General features: G+C 41.8%; 1 pseudogene; it reads right to left on the bottom strand.

Moving 5' to 3' along the window:
• Nucleotides 1-371: 371 nt before the first annotated feature.
• On the bottom strand, nucleotides 372-1363 carry LOC134367623 (glyceraldehyde-3-phosphate dehydrogenase-like; annotated as a pseudogene).
• Between the last annotated feature and the right edge of the window lie 5123 nt (nucleotides 1364-6486).

The following is a 6486-nucleotide window of genomic DNA, read 5'->3' as shown; positions in this document are numbered from 1 at the left end:
GATATAGCAGTTTAAGTGCTGAGCGCTTCTCTAGGCATTTATAATGAGACAGGTTGCTGTAAGGAGATTTCAAACTTTCTGGCTCTAAACAGGTACAAATATTTGTGTTTCTTTTGAGGTTTTTTTTTTTTTTGCATTTTTATTTCTTTTTGGGGGTGGGGGCTGTGTACAAGGGACTTTATCGATGGTGCATGAGAAGGTAGGACTCCCTATGACCCTCCCCTTCTTCAGGGTTTCTAGGATCAAAACTGTGCCAAAGAGGGGACATTCTAAGTGTGTTGGGGGACTGAGTTTGGACACGGACTCTCCGGCAGCTGTAGACCTCTCTCTTCCTCTTGTACTGTTGCTGGAGCTGGTGGTCCTGGGGGCTCTTATTCCTTGAAGGCCATGTGGACCATAAGGTCGACCACCCTGTTGCTGTGGCCATATTCATTGTAATACCAGGAAATGAGCTTGACGAAGTGGTCACTGAGGGCAATGCCAGCCCCAGAGTAGAAGGTGGAAGAGTGTGCATCACTATTAAAGTCTCTGGAGACAATCTGGTCCTCAGCCCAAGAAGCCCTTTAGGGGGCCCTCAGATGCCTTCTTCATCACTTCTTGATGTCTTTATATTTGGCAGCTTTCTTCATAAAGTAGGTCAGATCTGCAACCGACATGTTGGCAGTGGGAGCACAGAAGGCTCTGCCTGTGAGCTTCCCATTCACCTGAGGGATGACCTTGCCCACAGCCTTGGCAGCACCAGTAGATACAGGGATGATGTTCTGGAGACCCCATGGACTTGTGCCAGTTTCCCTCAGGAGCCATCCATGGTCTTTTGGGTGGCAGTGATAGCATGGACTGTGGTCATGAGTTTCTCCATGATGCCAAAGTTGTCATGGATGACCTTGACCAGAGGTGATAAGCAGTTGGTGGTGTAGGAGTCATTGCTGATGATCATGTGGGTGTCTTCATAGGTCTCATGGTTCACACTCATCACGAACATGCGGGGTGTCAGCAGAAGGAGCAGAGGTGAAGACCCTTTTGGTTCCGCCCGTCAAGTGACCCCCAGCCTTCTCCATTGTACTTAAGATACCAGTGGACCCCACAACATATTCAGTACCAGCATCACTCCATTTAATGTTGGAGGGATCTTGCTTCTAGAAGACGGTAATGCTCTTCCCACTGATAACAAGCTTTCTGTTCTCTGCCTTGACTGTGCAATGGAACTTGCCATGAGTGGATCATACTGGAATATGTTGACCATGTAGTTGAGGTCAATGAATGGGTCATCGATGTGACTATATCCACTTTACTGAAGTTAAAAGCAGCTCTGGTGACTAAGCACCCAAAAAAGGCCAAATCCATTTACTCTGACCTTCACCATCTTGTCTCAGGGATGAGGCTGACACTGCACAAGAGGATGCAGCTGTCTGAGGAACAGGGAGGAGCAGAGAACCCACATTTTTTTTTACCTCTTTTCTTGATTTATTAATAGTGATAAGCAAGCTGTGATCAAATAGAGTTGCTCTTTCAAAATAGTGATCTATGATTCTTTTCCCCATAGCTTCCTTTTTTTTTATATAAAGCCTGAGCCCTGGGCAAAGTCAACATAAGGCCTGCGTGTGTAGGGGAGAGTCATCAACTAAGTGTAATTTGCAGGTGATTATAGTATTTGTCACTACTTAAGAGCATTCACCACAAGAAAAGGGCTCATTTGGGTGATTTCAAGCCTCTTTAAAATACCCTGCTGAGAAAAAATCTGTTTTAATTTAGGCTATTAGTCATTTCTACCTGAAAATGAATCAATTACATCAGATACTTTCTGCTTAACATCTAAGTGAAAAATTTCGTCTCAAGGTATAAGGGTTTTGAATGGGGTGGTGAGATGAGCAGTAAATAGGAAACAGGCAGAAAGGAGGGTGCAGAGGGTTTTTATTGGAAAAATAAGGGAGCAGAAATGGTAAAGTTGGAATGGATGCCCCATTAAAAGGGGTAGGAGGCATGGTAAGTGCTTTAGGCAGCTAGAGGCAAGTGTTAGGGTGATGAGTATTTTGAGGGAGATAAAAAGATTACTCTTGAAGAAAAGGAGGAGGCGGGGAGGGAGGGAGAGAGAGAAGTTAAATCTGAAGTTTGTTTTTAATAATTTCATTGATTTGATTCCCTTCTCTCTCATCCCATATAGCATCTATAAACAAATCTCATAATCTGTACTTTAAAATATACCCCAAGTCCGACCATTTCTCCTTATTTCCCTCACTACCACCCTAATCGCCTGGTCATTGGTCTCCCTCTTTCCACCATTGTTTCTCTAATGTCAATTTGCTACAAAGCAAACAGAAAGGTCCTTTTTTGTTTTGTTTTAAACAAAAGTCAGATCCTGCCACTCTGCTCAAAACTTCCAATGACTTCTCTTGTTTCTCAGAAGAAAATCCTAACCATAGTCTTTGAGTCTGGTCCCTGGATCTCTCTTGACTTCAGCTCACAACCCTGTCTCCCTGATTCATTCTACTCTAGGTTCTCTGGCCTCCTTGCTGGACCTCTAACTTGCCAATAGCTCCAATCCTCTGGGCCTTTGCATTTATTATTCTCTCTCCCTAGCATGCTAGGATTTCTCCTCTAGAAATCCTCATTCACTCACTTCCTCACTTGATTCAAATCTCTGCCTATACGTTACCTTTTTATTTGATTTTCCCTGAATACTTGATCTAAAAAGGCACTAACACCCTGCTGTATAACACTCCATCTTTACCCTGCCATATTTTATTTCCTCATACCACTGATCATAACTATATGTATATATGTATGTATGTATATATGTGTGTGTGTGTGTGTATATATATATATATATTTGTTTATCGATTCATTGTCTATGTCTTCTCACTGGAAGGCATGTTTCTTGAGAGCACATTTTTTTGTCTGTTGTTTTCTCTGCTATACAGAAAGCACCTGGAAGAGTGCTAGCACAGAATAGCAGCTTGATAAATGCTTGTTGAAAGACTGTAAGAATTTCATGAGGCCTCAGAAAGGTTCTGGGAAATCTTACATTAAAAGTTGAGATATCTTGCTACAAATGTAGTAAATGCCCAGAATCTTCTTTAATCAGAAGCTGAAAGCTTTTGTTCTGACACAGGAGTTGATGCTGCTTTGCTGAATCTCTGAGATAAATGTCTCTGGTTCATTTAAAATGTTGACTATCATAGATTACTTGAAAAATACTTCCATACAAATTATCTGTCTCTTTCTTGAGGCAATTATCAAATGTGCTTACTAACATTGAATTTATCTTTCTGTTAAATGTTTTGTTTGGGTTGCTATATCATTTTGCATATACAAGGGGTCATACATCTCTGCCAGGCAAATCCCTTTTCAACCTCATTAATTAAGAAAAATAAATTCGTATTCATGCATGACATACTTTTAATTTGTGAAGTTCTGAAGTTTCCTAGATATTTAATGTAATTTTGACCCATTTAAGCTCATAATTTCTTTCGTAGCTAATCTTTGTAACTGCAAATTCTCCCAGCTTGTTTAATACTTTCATTTTGAGTATGGGTTTAGTTTGGATTCTCCTTTGAACAAACTATCTTGTAATGGCTTTGTAATATGTCAGTTTGCCTAGGCTGAGATACATTTCCCAGAATCCATTCTCCTGTTTGTTTCAGATTAGAGTCAGCCACAAGGGAGACTCTTGGGAGATTTGAGGCTGGCAGGGAAGCTGTGGCCGTTTTGTAGCTCACACGTGGTGGTGTTGATGTGCTGACTCACTTCGTTGGTGTGAAGCAGCGGCAGGGCCTGCAGGTGCTCAACTTCCCCTGATGCTCCTTCAGCTTCTTGGATTCCTGGGCCAGGTGCATGTGTTTAGTTTTGTGACCAAGGGCCCCACTTCTGCTGAATACCTTCATCACCAAGTCTGGAGGCAACAAGAACTGACACAGGTTTTAGTCTTTCCCCATGGGGTTCCAGCTCAAGCTTGTTGGTTCTAGCTTGCTTGTGATCTTCCCTTCCCGGCTGCCATCCCTATGGGCTTGAAGCCTCAGCAGTATCTTATGTGAGAAAAGCCATACAGAAACTGCTCAACCAGCTCTCACAATCATGTAAAGCCAATTCCGTGTAACAAATCTCCCTATAAGATAGACATAAAGAGATAAGTATAGATATAGACATAGAGATACACATACAGTTACAGATACAGATAATAAAGATAGAGATACCAGTGGTTCTTGACTGGGGGCAATTTTTCCCCTCAGGGGACATTTGGCAATATTGGGAGACATTTTTGTTTGTTATTACTTGTTGGGGTGGGGTTTGTGCTAACTGGCATCTAGTGAGTAGAGGCCAAGGATGCTGCTAAACAACCTACAATTCACAGAACAGGCCCTCACCCCCACCCCCCAACAAAGCATTATCCAGCCAAAATGTCAATAGTGTCACTGTAAAGAAACTCTGATATAGGTATAGATAGAGATAGAGATAAAGATAGTGATATAGAGAGATACAGATAGATCCTAGTTGTTCTGCTTCTCTGATTTAACTGTAAGTGATACAGATTTTGGTACCAAGAGTGTTTCCAGAGGAATAGAATCTTAAGTATGTGTTCTCTGATTTGGCTTTGAGTTTTCTGGAAATGGTTATCTAATACGATTAGATTTAAAAGCATTAATGGGTATATTTCCAGTGGTAAGGAGGGCACTGGTAGTCAATGGCAATGTTGTGGCAATAGAGTTGCAAAATATCACCATCAAATACTTTAAATACCTCAAGAAGGCAAGGTTTTGGGTGACCTCGTATTTGATACCTTAGAACATTTTAGTTAAATTAAGAAGGATAATGGGACTGGCTGGTTCCTCCTAACTGCACTGGAGATAGCAGTAAAAGGATGAGCTCAAGGATTTAAATTCCCAGCTCAGGGTCTACATAAAAGACCTGAATGCTTCTAAGTCTGACCTGGGAGAAATTTATATCTTCTGTAGCCACAGCGCTGAGATTTCTGAAAACCAAACCCAGAGTCTCTCCCTGCCAGTGGCTGAATTGTGCAAAGTGAATCCCTAGCCTTGCAACATCTCTATGAATAAAGTTAGGGCACTGATTGGGAAAGAATGAGAGCCTAAAACTGAAATGGGGTCCGATGGGCAGATAATGATAAAGCTGGGGACTTCTGTATCGATCTGTTTCTGTTGCTTATAACAAAATACCTGGAACTGGGTAATTTATAAAGAAAACAAAATGTATTGCTTACAGTTTCTGAGGCTGGGAAGTCCAAAGTCCAGGGAACACAGCTGGTAAAGGTCTTGGTGGTGGCAACAGTGACATCAGGTTATCACATTGAGAAAATGGCAAAGCAGAGAGACTAACATCTTCATTCACTCTCCTTTTAAGGCCCTCAGAACCATGCCCTTGACCACCATTATTAATCCATTCACTATGGCATGATCCTACAATCTAATCACCTCTTCAAGGCTCCACATTTCAATTACCATAATAGGATTTCCCACCTTCAACAATTGCAGTCAGGATTAAGCTTCAATGAAGTTGGGCAGGGTGGGAATACAGTCTACAGCATTCCACCTCTGATCCCCCAAAACTCATGTTCTTTTCAAATTCAAATACATTCCTTTCATCCCCAAAGTCTTAACTTGTTTCAACTCAAAAGTCCAAAGTTCAAAGTCCCATCTGTGAAATCAAAAACAAGTTATCTATTTCTAAGATATAATGGTGGGGCAAGCACAGGGTATATATTCTCATTCAAAAAGGGAGAAATAGGCCAAAATAAAGGGGTAACAGGTCCTAAGCAAGTCTGAAATCCAGCAGGGCAGGCATTAAAGTGTGAAACATGAGGAGCAACTCTGCATACCAAAAAAAAATCACATGATTTTGTTGATTTATGTAGTCAGAAACCTGGGAAATATGCATGGGAATCAGTCTTAAAGATATCGGGTCAAGGTGAAAGGAATATAAAGTTGGATCAGGCAGAATTTGTTGACATGGGCCTGCATTAGTCAGATCAGGCTGCCATACAAAATACCACAGGCAGGGTGACTTAAATAACAGACATTTATCTTCTCACACTTCTGGAGGCTTGAAGCCCAAGATCAGGGTGCCAGCAGGCTTGGTTTCTGGTGAGGGCTCTCCTCCTGGCTTGCAGATGGCCACCTTCTCACTGTATCCTCACATGGCCTTTCCTCTGTGCATGCAGAGAGAGAGAGAGAGAGAGAGAGAGAGAGAGAGAGAGAGAGAGAGAGAGAGAGAGAGAAAGAGAAAGCTCTCTGTTGTCTCTTTCTCTTCTATAAGGACATCAGTCCATATAGAAGGTGATCCATATGGGTGATTAGGGATCCACCCATATGTCTTCGTTTAACCTTAATTACCTCCTTAAAGACCCTATCTCCAAATATAGTCACATTTTAAGTTGGGGCTTCAACATATGAATTGGGGAAAGGGGCGGGCACAATTCAGTCCATAACATGGCAAACTAGGCAAATATTCTGGGTTCAGTTTTTCAGCTTGAGG

Source organism: Cynocephalus volans, chromosome X (genome assembly GCF_027409185.1).
Source record: "Cynocephalus volans isolate mCynVol1 chromosome X, mCynVol1.pri, whole genome shotgun sequence".
Classification (NCBI taxonomy): Eukaryota; Metazoa; Chordata; class Mammalia; order Dermoptera; family Cynocephalidae; genus Cynocephalus; species Cynocephalus volans.
The sequence above is the reverse complement of the archived record's forward strand: the minus strand, read 5'-3'. Positions and strand labels throughout refer to the sequence as shown.